Source organism: Mastigoproctus giganteus, chromosome 10, assembly GCF_048544385.1.
Source record: "Mastigoproctus giganteus isolate SK-2022 chromosome 10, ASM4854438v1, whole genome shotgun sequence".
Lineage (NCBI taxonomy): Eukaryota > Metazoa > Arthropoda > Arachnida > Uropygi > Thelyphonidae > Mastigoproctus > Mastigoproctus giganteus.
The window spans coordinates 25,878,166-25,901,356 of record NC_143584.1 but is presented as its reverse complement, the minus strand read 5'-3'; positions in this window follow the sequence as shown (position 1 = coordinate 25,901,356).

The window sequence follows — 23,191 nt, the reverse complement described above, 5'->3', positions numbered from 1 at the left end:
AGGCTAATAGAAATGAGAAAAAACTCCAAATGAACAATCTTCACCTAATTTATAGATGTAGCATTCTCAGTCTAAAACTAGTTCAACAAGTCTAAAAAGAGTTCATTCAAATAAAATATTTATAGAATGTTATTTCAACTAGGATTGAGTTGTTAAAATACTATCTTGCAATCGAATCTAACAACTTATACCTCATAAATTTCGGGATGTTAGGTGTAGGGCCTAAAACATTGAAGAACTGCAGCATGAAAGCAAGAAGTTCGGTTTGAAGATGAATATTAAGAAAACACAATTATGTTCCCCAAATTTATCAGACCAAAGAAAATCATGGCCGATGGACAAGAACTAGAAGAAATGGAAAGGTATGTTTAACTTGGACAAGAAATTTCAACAGATGGAAACTGAATGGTGTATAAAATCGGGATGGCAACCATTTGGAAAGCTTAATAGAGTCTTCAATCAAGACAAACTTGCCACTGTCTCAACGAAGAGATTTCGGTCAATATTTCCTTCCTGTCCTAACATCTGGTTGCGAAACATGGATATTGAATGCCAAAGCTTTAAAAAGAGTGAGGGTCGCACAGAGAAGTATGAAGGACCGAATTTTGAACATAACCAAAAGAGAAAGAAAAGCACGTTCATGGATTCGCCAACAAACCAAGGTCAGCGACATCAGTGAAAGAACAAAGCGCTTAAAATGGAAATGGGCAGGTCACATATCAAGAAAAACCGATGATAAATGGAACCAGCAAATTTGGAATGGATACCGCTTGACTCTAAAGGTCCAAGAAAGAGACCAAAGATGAGGTGGATCGATAAAATAGTGACAATTTCTGGTGTACAATGGCAACAGAAAGCATAAGACCGCAGTTTCTGGTAACGTATTGAGGTGGCTTTCATGTTACAATGGCTGAAGAAGGTTATTATTATTAAATAACGTTTCACAACGCAATAATTCATTTCAGCCTTTGAAGCATATCGCACTGTCAGTTCTGATAAATTTTAAATAAAATGGATTAATAGATTTAAAATAATTGATTAAAATAATGATCAGTATTGGATTAAAATAGTGATCAATGATAGATTTAAAATGATTAAATAACTATCAAAAATTAATAAAAATAGATTTTTAATAATGCTGAGAACACATTTGACCCGAAAGATTTCACGCATATTCATTCCTTCTTTTAATGCGTACTGTAATATTTTCACAATATTATCGAATTAAAAAGAGGGATTACTTTCCAACCATCAATTTATGTACTCGCAAAATTGTTATCTGCATTATAAAAATACTCACAGACAAAGCAGGGCGGTTTTTTGTATCAAAGGATCATCACAGCTCTCGACAGGGGTTGACTCTAATTGGGAGCTCAGGAGGGGATTTGGAAGTTTATTATTAGGTTGATTTTCCCATAATGAGTGCATTTTTCCTTGATTATTGGTCGATAGCCTTCGGAAGGGACACAGAACTAGAAAAGGTAGTGTAAACTGCCGCTGCACCTACTGTGGTACTTATTTTTGAGCCATCGGTGTATGTATATGAAAATACTGAGAATTTTGAGCTACATGATCAGCATGGAGTTTCCTGATGGTTGGGTCTGCTGCCTGTTTTTTCCCCAATTGTTGGAAAGAGAGATCACAGACCGGTATATAACTAGACCATGGAGGGTCATAAGTGTTTGTGTCCTGAAAGATATTATGTATATGTAAGTTCCAGCATTCTATTAACTGTAGTAGCCCTGTTCCAATTGGCTTGTTTTCATTAGGTTTGTTGTGATAAAAGGTGGTCAACTGGGGCTCGAATAAGTTTGGCCAGATAGGGTGAAAGGGAAGACTCCTTATTTTTGCTGCATAGCTGAGTAGCAACATTTTCCGCCGAAGATGGAGTGGAGGTTCGTGCGCCTCTATATATAGACTATGTACAGGGGAAGTTCTGGATGCTCCTAAAGCAATCCTTAGAGCACGTTGATAGTGTCTAGCCGAAGTAATGAACTTTTCCTGGACGAGTCATAGATTGGAGTTCCGTAATCCAAGCGAGATCTAATTAGAACCCGGTATAATCGAAGCAGAGTGTATCGATCAGCACCCCGCGTGGATGAAGATAGTATTCTGAGTATATTCAATTTTTGTAAGCAAATGGTTCTCAGATATGTGATGTGCTGTATGAAGTTTAATTTATTGTCCAGGATTAGATCAAGAAATCTGATACTATTGGAAAGATGTATGGTAAAATTTTTAAGTTTTAATTCAGGCTCAGGGTGGATCTTGCGCTTTTTACAGAAATGAATACAGTTTGATTTTTGTGTTGATAAGCGGTAGCCATTGCGAGACATCCACAGCTCGATTTTGTTAATTGAAATCTGAAGCTACTTCTCAATGGAATTCATAGTTTTCCCTTGCACGAGATCATGAGGTCGTCTGCATAGTGATATAATTCAGCTGTTCTTGAAACATCATGGATGATGTAGTTTATTTTAATTAGAAATAGAGTAGGACTCAAAATAGATCCCTGAGGAACGCCTTCCTCCTGTGTATGGATTTTATAAAGAATATTTTGATAACGAACCTGAAAGGTTCTGCCCTGGAGAAAGCTTCGAATACACAATGGAAGTCTTCCTCGTAGTCCAAAGGTATGAAGATCCCGTAGAATGCCGAATCGCCATGTTGTATCAAAGGCCTTTTCTAAGTCCAAACTTTTTTTTTTTATGAGAACCCCAAACACGAGAGGTATTATAACCTATAGTACTTATTACCGTGCTTGGGTTGGAGGTTGAGAAGAAGATACTTGTTGACATTAGACTTGAACTTCTGCAGACTGTGATTTTCAAGAAATACGTGTGAAGGACGGTTGTTCCAGAAAACGGCAGTTGAATGAATAAACGAGAAAGATGAAAAGTTGGTTCTGTGGGTTTGAAGTTGGACAGTAAATGGATGTTGGCTGGTGGCAGCACGTGTTCGGACTGTTTTGAAAGAGAGAGCGGGAATTATAGAAGCCAATTCAGAAGAACAGTGCCCATGGAAGTATCTGTAGAAGAGGCATGCAGCAGAAACAGTACGTCTAGGAGACAGAGAGTGGAGAGACTCTGTTAGAGATGAGTCATTAATTAACCTAACTGCCCTCTTCTGAATGGAATCAGAAGCCTGAGAGAGGTTTTGGGGGCACCACCACAGATGTGGGAACAATATTCCATGGTAGGGCGGATTTGCAATTTGTACAGAGTGAGCAGCTGTTTGGAAGAAAAGTAACGCCGAGAGCGAAAGAGAAAACCAAGTTTTTTAGATGCAGAGGAAGCAATATTTGTAATGTGCTTGTGCCAAGAGAGATTAGAAGTCAGGGTAATCCCCAAAAGAGATATATCATCTTGCCTAGAAATTGGAGTGTCACTAAAGAAAAGCATAGGAGCAGAAGAATCCTTTTTGCGAGATATAAGACAAGATTGAGTTTTAGAAGGGTTGAAATCAACTAAGTTGTCTTTGCCCCACTGGAGAATTACCTGAAGATTGGCATTTAAGGAATTAGTAGCAGATTTCGAGAAGTTGAAGCTGATTGAGCAGGACATGGTTTCTCAAAATGGAAAGTGGAATGCAATGTGCTATCATCGGCAAAACTATGGATAGGATTTCCAGTCAATGGAAGAAGGTCATTAATATACAAGAGGAAAAGAGTGGGGGAAAGAACTGAACCTTGGGGGGACACCGGCATTAGTGGAGAGAGCCATCTACCATCACCCTCAGTGAGCGATCAGAGAGAAAACTGGATAACCAATTTCAAAAAAGCTGTTGGCAGACCATAAGAAGATGGAAGCTTGTTTAGAAGACCTTTATGCCAAACGCGATCGAAAGCCTTTGAGATGTCAAGAGCATCTGCTTGTGTTTCATCGAACCTTTCTATTGAATAATAATAATAATAAAATTCTTTATTCACAGAAATGTAGGACACGATTCCCGCTACAGGCAACCAGAGGAATCTTACAATTAACTGGACACATTACATTCTGTACATAAAAACTACGTGGGTACACAGCAAATACATAGACAGTGCAACATACACAGCTAATATTGCAATAAATGTATTTTATAGTTATTATAATAGATTGATTATACAGAGTTTATATTCCATTATAGTACATTAGATTTTACAGTTATTATAAACAAGCTGCAACACATTGAGGCAGTCTGGACTTTCACTGGGAGTTATTCCGCTGAAAATTGCAGGAATGCTGACTGCACTTCACCATGGATTTGCGCTTTTCTTCTCTGTAGACAGAATCTCTGGACCACACATCCAAATCAATATGATGCTGTTCGGAAAGTGCCGCTTGAAGGTCGGGAGCTTCTACAGGTTAGAACAGAGCACTGGATGGTTCCTGAGGGCTCTACCAGGGATTTTCCAGCCTATGATTTCCCAGATATTAACGAAATCGAGAGCAGCGGAGCACAGATTAAGCGCCATTGTGAGCTTCCTCGCATATGCCTGGTGCTGGGCTGGGGTGTATCTGAGATTTATGCAGAGCTGTGATTTTGATGTTGTATCGGGTAGGTGAGCCCAATTGTTGGCCCACTTTAGGACCCAGAATTATTCCATAAGTGGGTAACATAAGCCAGAATATCACCAGTGGATCGACACTGATGAAATCCATACTGGCGATCGTTGATCAGATGGAAGGTTTCTAGGTAGTTTAAGAGTTGGCGGTTAATTGATTTCTCCATTACTTTAGAAAGAGTAGAAGTAATTGCAATGAGACGATAATTGGATGGGAGGGATTTGTCACCCTTTTTAGGAACTGGCCGGATATGAGCAAATTTCCAAGCAGAAGGAAAAACACCTTCGGAATAAGAAAGTGAAAAAAGGTGGCAAAGAATAGGAGTAAGTTCAGGAGCACAGGTTTTGAGAACAAGTGGAGAAATACCATCAGGACCTGGAGCTTTCTTAGCATCGAGATTCTTCAAAATTCTTCTGACATTCTTTTGACGGAAGGACACAGGAGGCATTGAATGGAGCGTGTTGGGAATGGTGAGATGTGCTTTACCAAGATTATTAATACATGAGTTTGAAGACAAATGGGATGCTAGCAGGTCAGCTTTATCCTTAGCTGAAGTGACAACAGAACCATCTGGTCTGGACAGAGGTGGGAGCAGAGATGGGCAAAAGTTGCGGCCAATAGCTTTGGCAAGAGACCAGAATGCTCGGCAACCATTAGGGTAAGAAACAAGTTTTCTACTCTTAGCCTGATTAATAACTGCTTTACAATTGTTGCTGGTTGGTTGGTTGGTTATTGGACGTTTAATGGCGCATCAGCAACTAAGGCTATCATGCGCCAAGTCTAGGGTAATAAAATATAAAATATAAAATAGCATATCTAGTTAATATATTATACACAAAAATATGGCATAGACCATTTACAATATGCTAAACATGAGGGCAGTCTAAATAAAACTATGTAGATTAATCAGTTCTAAAAACCTGAATACATCTGACACATTGTCATCGTCGGATAAAATCTGCCTGAGTGTATAAGGCTCAGACAGATGGTTAAAACATGAACGGCGTTCATTATTAAAATATGTACATTCGACTAAAATATGACGGATACTTAAAATTGCTTTACAATGTCTACACACAGGACAATCATCAGCCCTCAGCAAATACGAATGCGTCAGGTGAGAATGTCCTATGCGTAGCCGAGCAAGAATTACTTCCTCCCGTCGGACCCTGCGCTGACTAGAATGCCAAAGCATTATTTCAGGCTTAATTTCATTCAGTTTGTTGGTAGGGCATGCATTCCAAGCTTCTTGCCAACGCGCGCATAATTTTTTGTAGATAGATTGCTTGCAGTCTGTATAGGGGACTGACAAACTGATGCGACTTTGTGGCGTTGCTGATTTTGCTGCTGCATCAGCTAAGTCATTGCCTCTGATACCAACATGGCTAGGGATCCAGCAAAAGCGAATATCAAAATTTAACTCTAAGAGGGAGTGTAATATTTGCTGCACCCGACATAACACTGGGTGAGTGCTTCTCACAGTGGATAAGGCCTGTAATACGCTTAGAGAGTCCATATATAGCATGCACTTTTGGTAGTGGTGGGTTTTTATATGATCCAAGGCCAGTTCTACTGCGTGTAGCTCTGCAGTGTATATGCTACATTCACTTGGAATATGATTACAGATTGTTTTGCTTGGGAAGACACAAGCAGATCCCACAAACTCTTCAGATTTCGAGCCATCTGTATATACCGGCAAGAATTCAGAGTGTTCGGCAAGGTGTGCTGCAAAGAGTTGCCGATATATACATGGCGATGTGTTAGCTTTCAGCCAACTCCTAAGACTGAAGTCACAAGACGGAGATCGTATATTCCAAGGGGGAAGATCTTGCTTGACTGACGTTGATATATTATCCAACGTGAAGCCAATATCATGAACCAGCTCTTGAATCCTGATACCAAAAGGCCGACTGGCAGTTTTACGCGTATTATATAGATTTTCCCACCGTGGCATATAAATCGATGTCCACGTAGGATGGTCAGGCAGGGATTTTATTTTTATAGCATATTGTAACGACAATTGCTGACGTCGAAGCATCAATGGCGGTTCATTGGCTTCAACGTATAGACTTTGGACAGGCGAAGTACGGAAAGCCCCTGTGGCAATCCGAATGGCTTTATGGTGGATTGGGTCAAGCCATCGGAGTACAGAAATTCTAGCAGAAGAGTAAGCTTGGGAGCCGTAGTCAAGTTTAGAGCGAACAAGTGCTCGGTATAGACGCAATAATGTGCTTCTATCTGCTCCCCAAAAGTTGGAGGAGATAGCACTGAGCATGTTCAAACCCCTCATGCATTTTGCTCTAAGCTGACGGATATGGTGTAGGAATGTCAGTTTTTTATCAAAGATAAGTCCCAAAAATTTTGTTTCTGCTACCACAGGAATTGGATTTTGTCCCAGTCTAAGTTCCGGGTCAGGATGTAGATTCCGTTTGCGGCAGAAGTGTATGCAAACGGTCTTTTGCGCAGAAAACGTAAACCCATTGGTTAAAGCCCAGGAACTAAGGTAATTGAGTGCTTGTTGCAATTGTCGTTCAATAACTCTCATGCTACAGGAGTGACAGAAAATACTAAAATCATCAACGTACAAGGCACTATTTACTGAAGGAGGAAGCTGTTTTGTAATGGAGTTAACTTTGACTGCAAACAGCGTAACACTGAGGACAGAGCCTTGGGGAACTCCTTCCTCTTGACAAAAGAGGCGAGACACACTGGATTTAACACGAACCTGGAAGAGTCGTTTAGATAAAAAATTTCTGATAAAAATAGGGAGGTGGCCTCTCAGACCAAAAGAATAGAGGTCTTTTAAAACACCGTACCTCCAGGTTGTGTCATAAGCTTTTTCCATGTCAAAGAAGACTGATACCAAGTGCTCACGCTTTAAAAACGCATCGCGAATCGCTGTTTCCAGTCGGATTAAATGGTCCAAAGTGGAATGATTCCTTCGGAAGCCGCACTGAATTTTGTTCAAAAGGTCATTTGCCTCAAGGTAATATATAAGGCGGGCATTCACCATTTTTTCCAAAATCTTACATAAGCAACTGGTCAGAGCAATTGGACGATAGTTGCTAGGAATTTTGGGATCTTTTCCTGGCTTTGGAAAAGCGAGGACAGTTGCCCTACGCCAAGAAACGGGAAATTGATCCTCCAAATAAATTCGGTTGTAGAGATGTAGCAACAGCTCTAGAGAGTGAGATGATAGATGTTTTATCATCTCATACTGAATTTCATCTGGCCCTGCGGCACTCACTTTCGAGGTAGCAAGTGCAATGGTTAATTCCACTTCACTAAAAGGCAGGTTATAAGTTTCGGCTTTGCTTGAAGCGAATTGAAGTTTTTGTTTCTCCGCTTTCTTCTTTAACACTAGAAACTCAGCAGAGTATGAAGTTTCAGCAGATATAGTGGAGAATACTTCTCCTAGAGCGTTGGCAATAGCAGTTGGGTCTGCTAATGTACAACCATTATGTTGTAACATAGATGAAGGAGCTGATTTGTATTTACCCTTCATCTTCCGAATTTTATCCCAGACAACTTTGGTACTGGTCATCTGGTTAATTGAAGATGTAAACTTGACCCAGCATTCCTTTTGGCTCTGTCGGCGTATAAATCGTGCTTTAGCACGGGCACGTTTAAAAGCTATAAGATTTGCGGTGGTGGGGTAACGTCGGAATTTTCCCCATGACCGATTTTGTAACTTTCTTGCTTCTTTACAATCTTGGTTCCACCATGGCTTAGGAAAGCGTGGAAATCGGGAGGATGTTTTTGGGATTGCAGTTGCCGCTGCGTGGATAATACACTCTGTGATATACTTCACTGCTTCATCAATTGATTCCTGCTGAATTTGTACAGGATCAAATTCAGTGAGTAGTGAAAATTTACTCCAGTCTGCTTCATCATACTTCCAGCGTGGAATTCTAAATGGATGACAAGGTTGTCCATTCACAATGGTAGATATTACGGGGAAATGGTCGCTTCCATAAGGATTCTGTTCCACTTCCCAGGAAAGCAAAGGTAGCAGAGAAGGCGAACAGATGGAAAGATCGATGGCAGAGAAAGTACGGGTAGGCATATGGAAATAGGTGTTTATTCCCATATTTAGTAACGACAGGCCGTTATTGTCGAGAAAACGTTCAACAATACGACCTCGTTCATTAGTTTCTGCACTACCCCACAGGGTACTATGTCCATTAAAGTCTCCAAGAAGGCAAAAAGGAGAGGGCAATTGCGTAATAAGATCGTCGAGATCTACCTGGGAAATGTGTGTACCAGGAGGCAAATATATAGAACATATTGTAAGTAAAGACCCTATTGCTAAACGAATGGCTACTGCTTCTAAATTAGTGTTCAATTGAACTTGTGAGAAAGGGGTATGGTTGCCCACAAGGATTGCGACTCCTCCATGGGCCGGGCCATCCCCGTTTCTGTCTTTACGAACAACAGAAAGATTTCGAAAGATGGGGTCATCATTTGCCTTTAGGTACGTTTCCTGCAAGCAAAAGCAAATAGGTTCATATTTGCGCATTAGCATTTTGACATCCTCCATATTTCGTCGCAATCCACGACAATTCCATTGCAGTAATTTAGCCATTATTACTTGGAATTAGTGGATCCGTTGACTGGCTTCCGAAGTGATGCGGGTTTTGATTGGCCCGCTTTGGGTTTTATTCTGCCTTTGGGAAATTGAGGGCGCCCAATATCCATTTCTTCCTCTGGATGAAGATCCAGAATAGATTCTTCTGCACTTTCAGCTTCTTCATTTACCTCCATTTCCTCCTGTACCTCACTAATAACAGGCGGGGTTTTTGTTGGAGGTGATTTTCCTTTAGGTGCTACTTCCTTCGGTGGTATTGAAATGGGAGTAGCGACTGCTTTATCTTGCTGTGCTTGTGTCAACAAGTATCTAGCTTGGGGTGCAAAAGAATCACGTGGCGATATTGAAATATCAGTTTGCGTCGAAATTGAAACCTTCCTCAAAACTGCTTGTGCATAAGATTTTCCACTGTTTACTGGTGTTACCTGTTTCTTCGCTTCCACATATGGGATGTTCTGTTCCGTCTTGATTTTTTGAATTTGTTTTTCGTCTTTCCATCTTTGGCATGCTCTTGAATATGCAGGGTGTTCACCGCCACAGTTCAAGCATGCTGGTTTCGAGGCAGAACATTCCTTTGTGTCATGTTCTTTTGCTCCACAGCGGGCACAAGCAGGTGATCCACGACATGACATCTGAGAGTGGCCATATTTTTGGCATTTGAAACATCGCAACGGGTTTGGAATATACAGCCTTACAGGACAGTTCAAATAACCAGCCTTGATGGAAGTAGGCGGTTTAGGTGTGTTAAATGTAAGGATAAGAACCCTAGTTGGAACTAGTTTTCCCTCCTTACGCATAAATATCCTCTTAACAGCTGTAACTCCTTGATCTCTCAGTTCGGTGCATATCTCCTCTTCAGATGTTTCAAGGAGATCCCACTCGGCAATTACGCCACGCGATGTATTCAATGTCCTGTGTGGTGATATCTTAATTGGAATTCCCCCAAGAGATGTTGCTTGGAGGAGCGATTCTGAATGTCGCACTGAGGAAGTTTCAACTAAAAGGTCACCCGATCTAAGTCGTTTTACCGACTTCGGGGACCCTGCCAGCCCTTCAAGACCCTTCTGAATGAAGAAGGGCGACATTTTACCTATATCCTTTTCACCGGTAGAATGTATGATAAGGAATCGAGGTACAGGAGGTGGTGCAGCTTCTGTTCGGTGTTTCTTTTTTGATGTTATATTATCATCATCAATTTCAGGTAGGGACCTCGTAGAGGCCCCAGTTACAATTGTTGCAAGCTTTGGTGTAGGCAGCAAATGAAACTGGAGAATTAGAAACAAGCGAATTACGATATGCAACATTCTTCTCTTGAACAGCCTTAGCACATTTATTGGAAAGCCAAGGTTTAGATAAAGGACGAGATTTTAAAGTGGAGTGTGGGATAAAGGATTCCATTCCTGCAAGAATAATTTCACTGACACGATCTGAGCAAGCTTTGAAACAATAGTCTAACCAAGAACAAGAAGAAAAGAAATCTCGCAGGTCATCCCATTTTGCATTCTTGTAATGCCAAACAACAGGAGGTTGGGAATTGTCATGAGATAAAGGTTCCATTGGAGAAGAGACAATCACCAAGTTGTGATCTGAGGTGCCTAAAGGACTTCGCACTTCGACCGTGTACTTAGAAGGGTTGTTTGTAAGAAAAAGATCAAGCATGTTGGCTGTGTGGTTTGGATTGTCCGGTATTCTTGTAGGTAAATGAACAATCCGTGCAAGGTCATTAGTAATTGCAAAAGCCTCGGCATCTCGACCAGCTGGGTCGGTGTGACTAGTAAACGGAAGCCAGCTGGAGTTTTGAACATTAAAATCACCAAGGAAAATTACCTCACTGTTAGGAAAGTTGGACTGGAGAAAGTCAAGTTGCAACGAGAGGAAGTCAAAGAGCTCCAAGTGATTAGTCGAGTTGGGAGAACGGTAGAGACAACAGATGAATTTGACACAATGAGGTAGAGAGATTTTAAGCCAGATAAGATCAAAGAGGAGATTCCAAATTGCCAAGTCTCTGACAGGGAATATCAGAATGGGCATATGCACAAGTATCACCTTTGAGGCGAAAGGAATCATACAGCAAATAATTTGGGCATCTGAGATGAGCAGTAGTTGAATCAACCGATAACTGAGATTCTGTCAGAAAAAGTACATGGGGTTTGGCAGACTGAAAGTGGAAATGGACATCGTTGAGATTAGAATTGAGATCACTTATATTTGTGAAATGAACTAGGAAATGTTTGGGAGGTTTAGATCTTTTCGCAGATAAGCTTGCTCTATTAGTTTGACCATTCATGGTGTATTCAATAGTAAGAAAAAGTGGTGGGACATGCTGTTTCATGAAATTTTTGGATATGGCGTACATGTGGTACGAATATATCCAGAACCTTGACGTAACGTGGCTTCGACAATGCTCCCCGCATACACACTACTCGGACTCCCTCCAGTCACTATCTGGCAGAGTAGAGTAGCAAGATTATACACTAGCTGATCCGGAAGCCTCCTAGAGTTACCAATAGGTTCGGTCCGGTATACTAACTAGCGGTCGGCCTGCGAACACCGTTTTAGAGCTGTACCCTTGAAATGTAAGGAATATTGGATCTCGCCACGACGTTCATCGTAACCTGAAAAGTCATCAGTCATACTGCATGATGGAAGAGATGGGGAAGGGTTGACCGGAACTTAGCTCTAGAGACTAAACATAGGTTCTACCACTTCAAGCCTCCAATAAGCAAAGTGGTGGTATTGCAGCGGTTGATGAGAATCATCTGCCACCTAGGAAACTTACCATAACTAGGTGGTTATTTCTGACAAAAGCATTTCTGATGTTTGATTCTGCTTTAGTCATCATATCAAAAGCAGATCTGTTTTGCCGAAAGCCACACTGATTTTTATGATTTTTATGCAGGATGTTGCGTGACTTTAAAAACCAGGTAAGGCGTTTGAGAACCAATTTTTCCAGTGTTTGTCCTAAACAACTAGTTAAGGAAATTGGACGATAGTTATCCGGATTAGAGAGATCTTTTCCTGGTTTAGGGATGGCTAATGCAAGTGAATGTCTTCAAGAGCGAGGATAAATATTTTCCTTAAGAATTCTGTTAAAAAATTCTGTTAAAAAATATTAGTAGAGTTTGTCAAGCTATGTCATTCAAGTGTTTCAACATGATATAAAATATGCCGTCCGGGCCAGCCGCACTATTGGGTGCTCTGTAAAGAACTTCCTTTAGCTCGGATATTGTAAAAGGTTGATTATACGGAAGAGAGAGACCGGGTGTTGAAATTTGCCTCGCGTTTTTCTGCTGCCTCTTTAATTTTCTGGAACGGAACATCATATGAATGTGCTGCTGAAGTTTTAGCAAAAGCTTCAGCGAAAGCGTTTGCTATGTCTTTGGGGGAAGACCGTTCCTGTCCATTACAGATCAATATAGGAGAGGATGACAATGTATATTTGCCATTTAGATGTTGGATTTTCCTCCAAATTAATCTAGTGTCGGTGTTTTTTGTGATAGTGGACGCGAACTGTATCCAAGAATCTTCTTTGGCCTTCCTTCTTATTTGCCTTGTTTTAGCATTCAGTTTCTTATAGTTTATAGTAGTGGGATGCTTGCGGAAAATTATCCAAGCTTTATTCTTTGCCTTTTTGCTCTATTACATACTTCATTCCACCAGAAATTTTTGCGCCTGAGTGGACGAGTAGACGACTGAGGAATAGCTTTATCAGCTGCTGCTAGTATTTGTTTTGTGATATGGTCAGTAGCTTCATCTATTGATTGATTCTGTATGTAGTGTTTATCTAAAGTGTACTTAAGGAGAATGTTATCCAGTTTGCCTTTGAGAATTTCCACCTTCTACGAATTTCCGGACAGTTAGAGATAGTTTGAAATTTGCAAGTAATTGGGAGAGATCACTATTATGTGGACTGTCCAATACTGCTCAATGTATACTTGGGTATAGAGCAGGGGAGCAGATAGATAGATCTATGGAAGAAGTATTTCCTGTGGGAAAGTGCACATGTGTATATGCACCTTTGTTCAGCAGAGTTAGATTGCGTGTGTCCAGTAATGTTTCTATTAGCTGCCCTCCTTTATCCATATGGAGACTTCCCCACAAAGGGTGGTGTCCGTTAAAGTCACCCATCAAACAAAGAGGAGGTGGTATCTGGGCAAGGAGATCATTAAATTCTCTGAGTATAAATGTTTGATTAGGCGGAACTAAAACAGAAACAAGTGATAAAATGATTCCAAGTTTTATGCGTACAGCAACAACTTCTAGGTTAGTTTGCAAGGGGATTTGCCTAGATGGAGTATTAACGGTTACTAAAACCGCTACACCTCCATGCGCTGCAGTTGCTGCATTGCTGTCCCGTCTCTACAAAGTATATTTTTTATAGAGGGTGTCACTTGTGGAGTTAAAAAAGTTTCCTGTAAGCAAATAACTGCAGGATTAAGATCTCGTATTAGGTCATAGAGCTCATCTGTATTTGTACTTAGTCCTCGAAAGTTCCACTGTAAAATGCACTTCATTATTTAGTCTTAGTGGTAGGGTGATGTGGTTGCTTTTTAGAGGCGATCTTTTTTGGGAAAAATTAGGACGTCCAGTGTCCATATCTTCTTCAACATAAATTTCTAATATAGGTTCTTCTTGTGTTGTGTCATCTATGTCCATTACTGCTATATTTGTTTGGTTCTTAGCAGAGGATTCAGGTTTTCGCACCCTGGTCTCACTTTGGGACTTGATGCCACTAGTAGAGGGGATGGACATGGGAGTATTACATGTTTGATCTTTGTTTTGCTCAACAGACGGCTGAGTAATTGAAAGCATAGCTCTAGCCCATTTAGTAAGCGATTTGTCAGGTGGAATTGAGTCATTGGTTTGAGTCACAACCGAGCGACATTTCTTTATAACTTCTGCATATGTACGTGCAGGAATATCTTTCAGTATTTGTCATCTGGCTTCTTCATAAGTCACTTTATATTCGACTTTATATTTCTGTATCGTTTTTTCCAAGTTTTCACAAATCGTAGTTTTTCGAATATGCAGGATGATCCCCCTTGCAATTTCGGCAAACTGGAGATGCTGCAGTACAATCTGTTTGAGCGTGTTCTTGGGAACCACATTTTGGGTATACATTGTTTCCTCGACATGTTGTCTGAGAGTGTCCGAATTTTTGGCACTTCTAACAGCGTATTGGATTTGCAATATAGTGGCGGATATGACAATAACCAGCTTTAACAGTAATTGGCAAGTTTGGTGTATTAAAGTGAGTATTATGCTGCATGTTGGAATGAGATTGCCATCCCTACGAGTCAGAATTCTTTTGGCTTGAATGACTTTTTGATTTTGCAATTCTTTCACAAGCTCCTCTTCCGTTACATTCAACAGATCCCACTCAGAGATAACACCTTTAGAACTATTTAGAGTTGTGTGGGGAGAGATTTTAACGGGAATTCCCCCAAAAGTTGTAACCTTTAACAACAATTCTGACTGTTTGGACTGTGTTATTTCGACAAGTAAATCCCCTGATTGTAATCTCTTCACCATTGTAGGAGGTCCATCAGCATTTTCTAGAAATCTCTGTATCATAAATGGTGAGAGTTTGCTCACTGGTTGACTACTACTTAAGGAATGAATGATAAGGAAAGTTGGATATTCCGGTTGGTGATTGTCTTTTTTTTGTCATTTATGATGTGCATTACATTCATCAGAGTTATGCCAATCTGTGGTATTTGAGCTCGGAAGCTCTAATGCTGGATAATTTTCTGTATCCATATTGGCTCCTTTTCGCCCTGGGGGATTTGCTTTTCCACCCAGGTTACCAGCCCCGCCACGGGGAGGCAGGAGCAGTGCCACTTGTGGCCAAGCGTAAAAGTTAGTACGATTAGTAACTAATAAGAGTAAAGAAAAAGGGACTTGTCTTTTCCTGGCTTTCTTTTTTTACTTTTAAAAAGTAGAGCTAATCAGCGAAAGACTTAAGAACAAAATAAAACAAGGAAAAACTCAGTCGCTTTAGAAAATCGCTTTGGGATTCGCAGTAGAAATAGCACAGAAGATCGCTTGGCCTCAAGAAACGCTTGGCACCCGGGGCCGCCGAAGTTGCTGATGCCCTTAAGACCCTGCAACCACCAACCATTTTCACATTTTTCAGGTACAATGTCGCGTACTGGTTCTTAGAATGCTTGGAGAAGGAATTTACTGCTCTTTAGCGACTTAGTATTTTGTCTCAAGAATGAAGTTAGGAGGAGCTGTTGTTGTTTAAGGGTTTTAAGACAAAGGGGCATCAAAGGTTGATGTGTCTTTACAGGTTTTTTTAATGTATATCAATTTTTTTAGATTGGTTTGTCAAAGAGGATTTTCCAAATAAAATTAAACAATTCATCGAGATTTTCAGAGTTATCTAAAATCTGTTGAAGGGTAAGTGGATTCTGATTATTTCACAAATTCTGGAAGCAAAGAAATCTGGAATTTCTGAATCGAGGGCATACTAAAAGTATGCCAAGTTCAGCTACAGTTCACAATTCGTGCAATATAATTGGGATGAACTGAAATGCTGGATCACTGTACGGCATCCTTTGAAGGCGGAGTGAAATAAGGAAACGTTAGTTGCTCACTACTTCAAATTGTTCTCCGGTATTTCAAAGTAATCGCAGTAGGCACCAAGGACAAGGGCTATAGCAGAAGTTATTAAATTCCTGAAGAAAAATACGTTTCCTTGAAAAGTTCTGGTGTCAGAATACTTTTGAGAATGCGAGGTACAACTCAAGTTCTAATTTTTTGACCATTTTGTTTTGCGTATCATGAACGACATGTGTATCTATAAATGAGAAGGTCGAAAGTCAAAGGACGAGGTTAAAATATTCGATGTTGACCTAATTTTCTAAAAAAAAAACCAGTTGTATTAAATCATTATAGTTAAGGCTCTTCACTTCTGAACTCTAGGTGTTTTAGATAATTTAGAGTAAAATTAATTTTCCAACAACGTTGATGCAAAAAGATTTAAAATTCACTCTTATGGATAGTAGGAAACCACGGTTAAAAATAAGAGAAAAGACACTGAGTTAAGAGTTGTGAATTTTCAACTAGTCACCATTCAAAGCACTCTTGACCACTGACCTATCTTTTTATTTTATAGTAGCAGATGCAGTCTCGTGTGGCGTCAAAAGATAACCTGTGCCACATGTAGTTCACGGAAGCCATATGTTAAAGCAAATTGTGATGTGATCTTCAGAAATTGCGGTTTGTAAGGGTCACCCGACCTCCCACTCTAAAGGAAGTGCACCATTTGTTAAAAACTATTGTCATTCAGCGGGAGAACACCGGCTAAAGGTCACAAATATGTGCTTTCGTTCTCATGAATCCATCGATCAGGAGGAAAACAAAGGCGTCTCTGTTCAGAAGGTGGAAGGAGAGGAAGGTTGACTGTCAAGAACTGCCTGAAATCTCATTAGGAACGTTTCCGTGGTAGGAGACTGGAAAAAAAGGTAGCGATTAGCAAGTGAATACGGCGATCAGTTGGTTCCATTAGAGTAAGATGTTTGCTCGCAAAGCTGATGTTTAGTAAGTAATTCGAAAGCTTGTAGATGAAATTACATGTTCTTTAATGTTGCTAAACAATTTACTTTGTATATTGTATTCGCGGCTTGAAACTAATGAACATCAAAACTGAACAAAATGTAAATTGAACGGAAATATCCATTTATGAGAGATAAATGATGGAAGTTTAAGAATTATTTTGCTAAATTCTTTTTACTATATTATTTGTGTTTCTAATGCAAAGTTCGCATTAGAAAACACAAAAGTCTTATTTGATGGTGTTAATCAAGAACTTCTCTAGGTGTTTGGCGTAAATCAAAGAGTTGCGATAATCAGATGAGCAATTTTCTGCTATTATGGTGTAGCGTATGATTCAGGGTAGCATGTGGGGAGACAGGAATTGGAATTACTCTAAATACTTTGTAGCTGTTCAGGCTCTCGGGTGTTAAGTGCTTTTACCAACAAGTCTTCTGATCGACGACAGTCTTGGGAGAGCATATTATGCTTTCGAAGTATTTTTTACGATGAAAGGCAAAAATTTACCAACGGAGTTGCCAGTTGTTGCTTGCAACACAAGAAACATGGGAGTGGTAATTTTGTCAATGTCTGTCTTCTGTCGCTTTCAAGAAAAAGAACCAGGTTCGTCATATTTTCGTCCTGCTATATTTGAATCGCTGAATCCGGCTTGGGGAGACAGGATCAGTGCCTCAAAGTGACCAAGAGTGTTAGTAGTTAGGTTAGGTGTGCGCTAAACACCAACGTTGCTAAGGTTATGAGGAGTTAGCATCATATATATGTAGTCACGTATTCTTTAGTCGATTCGCTGTTATGCTGGACGAAAAACACGAGCTTTCTCTTTTAAGAGAAAGCTCGTGAGATTCCTACCCAGGGCTTTTCCACCCTCTATATGAGGACTTTAGTTATAACTACTTGCTACCCACATGGACTCGTATTAGAAAAAGAAATGGAAGGGCGAATGTCCTTTCTGGATCTTTACTTATTTGTGTTAATGGAAAAGGAGACATTTAGCTTATAAAATAAGGAAAACTGCATTTGGAACAAATATGCGTCTACGATCACCTTCCAAAAGCTCTAGAGAGATCACTTTTGTTTGCAATGGCCCCTTGCAATCCCTTCATCACGGAAATGCTTGGAATCCGCAGCTCTACTGTTCTGATTTGAAGCAGTGCAATAACTGGGTAAACTGTTGATATATCCGTTTTCTTTTCTTTTTCAATTCAATTAAATAAAGATTGTCGGTTATTTCCAACGAATTTCAGTTGGTATTTATTTACTCTTCAATAATACGAAATATTTTGGATCCTCGTTTAAAATTGCATAATATTCTTCTAAACTTGCGCTTATTTACCTAAAAATAATCTAAATGTATAAATTGGATCACCAAACACATTTATTACTGACGGTGGTGTTTTCTTCAACGGAATTGAACAAATAATTTCTGGTTCTACACCACATCATTATGGAATGGTATGGATTCAATTCATTAGTCAAATCTGAGAGCAACAACTTCTATAGGTTTCTTAAAATTACTATTTCGGACATGTGTTAGTCCAACGAAGGCTAAAAGCGTCAGTTTACCATTCTTGCAAAGCTGGTGTGTTCTATGATTCGTTGGTTTGACTTTTTTGAATGATGAAAAATTGGAGCTGGTAACCGAAAAAATACACTTGCGATCTGACATTCCATTAATCTAATAAAAATCATCCATTATACAATACAAAAACCATAAACAAGACTAAGTAGATCAGTAAGAATACCTTATCTGAGCTACATCATAGAGATCATTGGAACCAATTATTACGAAAGGAATATGAAATCAAGCCAAGCTTATGTCGATGTTAGGTGAAATGAATGAGGCCCTTAATTTTATAATTCGCATGCGAAGTCACGACCTTTCTAAGTCAAATTCATAATTCAGATAACAACATCTGCAGCAACTTCCCCACCATTTAGCCTCTCTGTGCCCAGAAGACCTCGTTCATGCGACCTCCTTTGGTCACTATTTTTTTATTATATTACTGAACAGTTACCACTTGTTAACATTCCGGAACTTAATGGAACAGCAAGCTACTGACCTATGCATATTTATAAATAAAATAAGTAAAAGCTTTTAAGAGAGCATTAAGTGAAGTACATTCAGAATAATAATCGCGACAGGTGTCACTGAGAAACTATGCGAAATCATTTAATCTTTTTATTTTTTTATCTTCCAGGGAAAAAATATAATCTCTTGGCCCTTAAATACTATTCTTGACCTTTCTATTACATCAAGGTATTGTATGAATGTCCAGAATTGTTAAAATGAAGTTGGTGCTTCGTTTCTTGGTTTTTCCTGAGATTCTGACAGTTTGGCATCTCGCCCATGAGGTCGCTAGGAAGAGAGGGTGACCTTCAGTCATATCCCTATCCATATCTTTCAACTAGACAGTCCGTTTTTCTTCGTTTGAGTGAGAAGCGTTGCCAAATCACTGAAAAAGGAATGAATATTGCCATTTAGCAAGGTCGAGTTTAACTAGCTAATTATACAATAAAAAGAGAGAAATCTTTGATTTGGTATCCACCCTTATGGTAGGAGGAGAAATCAAATTATTATATTAATGCACAAGGGCACGGCAATAATTGTAGTATCAAGGACCATCTATGGTAAGTTGAACAAGAATTAAGAACCATTATTAACGCCAAAGGGTGGAATAGTGGTTTAGGTCGCTTAACTATATCGATTTTTCTAATGGAAGACTTTGGTTTTTCATCAGACAAAATTAAGAACCATAAACCGACAGAAGAATTCACGGAATTTACAGGCACAATAAGCCATGACTAGCATTGCCATCTAGTGGACAACATTAAAAGCGTTTCAGAACCGAAAATAAATGAAGCACAATTTATTTGATAAATTACAGCTTTCGGGTGATTATTTGAAAATAGTCCTTTCACCTACCATAATGGGTATCTTCGTGATTTCTCTGATACCGTGAAAAAGTCCTGGGTCCAAATCCCGGGACCCTTTGAAAAGACAGCAATTTTTATGGGGTTTTATCACACAGTGGTTGAATTTGTCGGATTTTCATCCAGCAAAACAGGCAAACCGACTATCAAGCATCATTTGTAAATTGAACAAGCATCATCTTGTTCAATTTTTTTCATCTTCACTATCAGATTACCACAGATCAATGTAGCAATATAATAGTTTATTTTTAGATAATAATAATCATAAAATAATATACTGCAATTATATTATCCTACCAATCAAATAATGGTACTTTAACCTGGAATCTATTTGCTTTAAACTGTATATTAATTGAAATAATGATGAATTGTAATGTTCCTCGTAAAGTTTTAAAATATTTCATATTTCTTGACTCCAGTCTTTCGAAAGATAAAGTAGATTAAATGATCGTTTTTGTAAGAAAACAATCTGCTGAACAGATTTAAATTTTAGATCATGATTTTTAAATAATTGAACGTCAAGTTTGTGTCTTGGTTGCATTTTCTCCCCAAAGAGAAAGAGTTTTATGACATAAGTTAGTGAACTTTAATCCAAGCTCTTCCATATTCCATTTAATAATGTTTGTGGTATTAACTATTCGGTTCTCCAAGCTTTTACAAAATTCCACTTCTCATTTTTATTTCTTACTATTTATTTATTAATTTTTATTTCAACAATTCTATCTGTTACTATAAGATGTATTAATTTCTAAAAAGCTGCTACAAAAAAGAGGCAGAATAATGTAGAATGAGGCATCTTGATCTCTCAAGTCTCGAATTCTGTTCTAGGAATAAAACTGCAACAAAAATTATACCCGTTTCGTATTGATTATTTACTTCTCCTGCCTTCCTAACTGCGTAACTTGGTCATCTGCCCTGGTAGCACAGTGGTTCTATAATCATCGTCCTTTCTAAACCTGGTATTTGAGGCCCGGGTTCGAATTCCATCAATGACGTAAGGAACTTATATGTCCGTATTTCTGAGATTGCTTGGGCATGGAGTCTCAGGCTTGGAGAACAAGTTTTACTCCCCAGGAAACTAGAATTTTTGGTCCTATTGCCCTCACTTCATTTTCAATAATGTCCAAATTCCTGGAAGAAGCGATTTTAATTTGTGGGTTGTGACCTTAACCTAAAAACGTTCTTGGCACAAATACAACGTCTGCGGGTTTTCTTCTTCTTTCTGTTCAGAAGGTATTCCTTTTCTGCTCCCAGCATCGTCTGAAATCAGCATACCACAGAACAATCTTCCACATCTGTGAAGATTCCCTAAAACTTCCAAAAATATTCTCAACTCATTCTAAAAGAGAATAGTAAAGTTAACTATCGGTTAGTCGTCCATAAACATATACAATTTCCACTGTTCCCTTTTACGATCACTTACTACAGACATTTTTGTGGGAGCTGTTTTTCCTGCATTAGCATCTCTAAATCCGCTTTTCTCCTTCAGTTCGAACATGTGCTTCAGCTGGACAGTATTCATTTAGGGTTCAGCTCCACACTTGCCAAGATGTTTTCTTCTCTTTCCGTTCCATGGAATAATAGTTCTCCAAATGTAAAAAAAAATAACAACCCTATAAATTGAAGACCAATATCAACTTTCTTACTTTTCGATCCTCTCCCAGTTGGGGTACCCTAAAGATACAGAACGACTGGCAAAACTTTACAATAAAAATGATCAGCTACGTAAACGAAAGCAAGCTTTAATTACTTTTAAAATGGTTCTGTTCTGCTAAAAGGCAACATCACATCTCTCAACAAAAGTTAATGAACATAGTGTAAGCGCGTGGGAATCTGAGAGTCCATGACTGTCCTAAAAGAAATGATGGTGTGTGGTTCTTTGAAGCAGAGACGATGATTGGACATGATTGACCAATTAGAACACCACCACGATCACATGACACATTAACATAAAACCCAAGTTTTCTTGTTTGTTTTTTGACTATTCAAAAGATATTTGTGTACGTGACTAATTTTCAGATAGCACACATTTCTGATTTATTGGACTATTTCACCTCCATTATGCTAAATTGTAAAAATGATTTGTTTCGTTGTAGAAGAATCCTCTCGCTCGATAGTGAAACATTAATAGCCTAATTAATTTTGAGTTAAATTTATGTTATTTTTAAATTGATGCACGCTAATTGAGTTGCACCTAAGCCAATCAGATCATTGTAGTTTCAATTTTTAATTCTGACTTTTAGTTTTCTCATTAGCTCCAGAATTTGCTCCTGCAATAAAATCAACAGTTCCTACCACTTACCGTTATAATTACTTAACTATGCTGTAAAATACTGAATTCATTGCGAATGGGTATAGCTACCCATAATAAATTCAAATGAAGCAGAAACTCTCTTTTTTGGAGCCAAGTCTCGTTGCTGGACAAATGAAAACAATGGATTTTTGAAGGGATTTTTTCTTACAGTACAATTTATTCCAACGTTTCATTCGTCCTAATTAAAAATATTGAACACTTATGCGAATATCTTTCTTTCAGGAGTGGTATGTCCATTCAATGTCCACAAACAAAAACGTTGCAAGGGAAAGCAGTAACGATGTTAACTTCTTGCTGGAATTAAAACTCGATTCTATACACAAAAGGAACTTCAGATCCTTGTCTGTGGATGTGAAGGTTCCTTCTCTAAGATTTGAAGGTCCTGTTGGGTATTTTTAGCGCTATGACTAACTGAACCACCATGCCAAAAACTTTCATCGGCTTTACTCATGGAACAAGGACACTATCCTAGCCGCTAGAATCTCTACATCTGCCCTCACAGCTATCTCATGATTACAATCGCTGCCTTTCTTTTTAACATGGAAGAAGTGTGGGTTCGAATCTCGTCCTTATGGGAACAAATTTTAGCAAACTGTAGCTGAGAAAGTCAGTCTCAAAAGAAGTTCTATATGTTATTAATATCTTTACATTAAATGATAAGATAATATCCACAGATTAGTATAACGGTATACAGAATTTCTTTCGAAAACCCATTAGGAAAATGAATAAATGAAAGTATGAAAATTATATTTCTTTGTCACTTTTAGACTGAACCTTTTTGAGCTTACAAATTTAAAGAGAAGCGTGAAAATAAGATTTCGTTTCTAGCTTTTAGTCTTGAACTTTAAGCTAGTCTCTTATAAAAACAAGATTGTGGACGACAAATTCAAGAAACGGTTATAGCATATTACGATAATTATTTAACCTCTGCTCAGCACTTGAACATATCCTGCTAGGCTTGTTTCATAGAGGTTACGCTGAATTTATATTCATTTTGCATTGCGAAAGATTTACTCAAGTTTAGGCAAAGAAAAGTGTAGAAGGTGACGGTGCGCTTTCTGTATTATAAGTGGCCTAATTCTGGCCATTCTGAGAAGAATATCCACCCATATAACCGAGAAATGATGTATGAGGCTTCGTTATTCTACATACATTTGAAATTTATAGAAACTGAATGCGGTCTGACGAGTAGCCTTTCCGTGATATTCCAGGTCGCAGATCAGCGTATTTGGACTAAGGTCACGTGCCGTCACT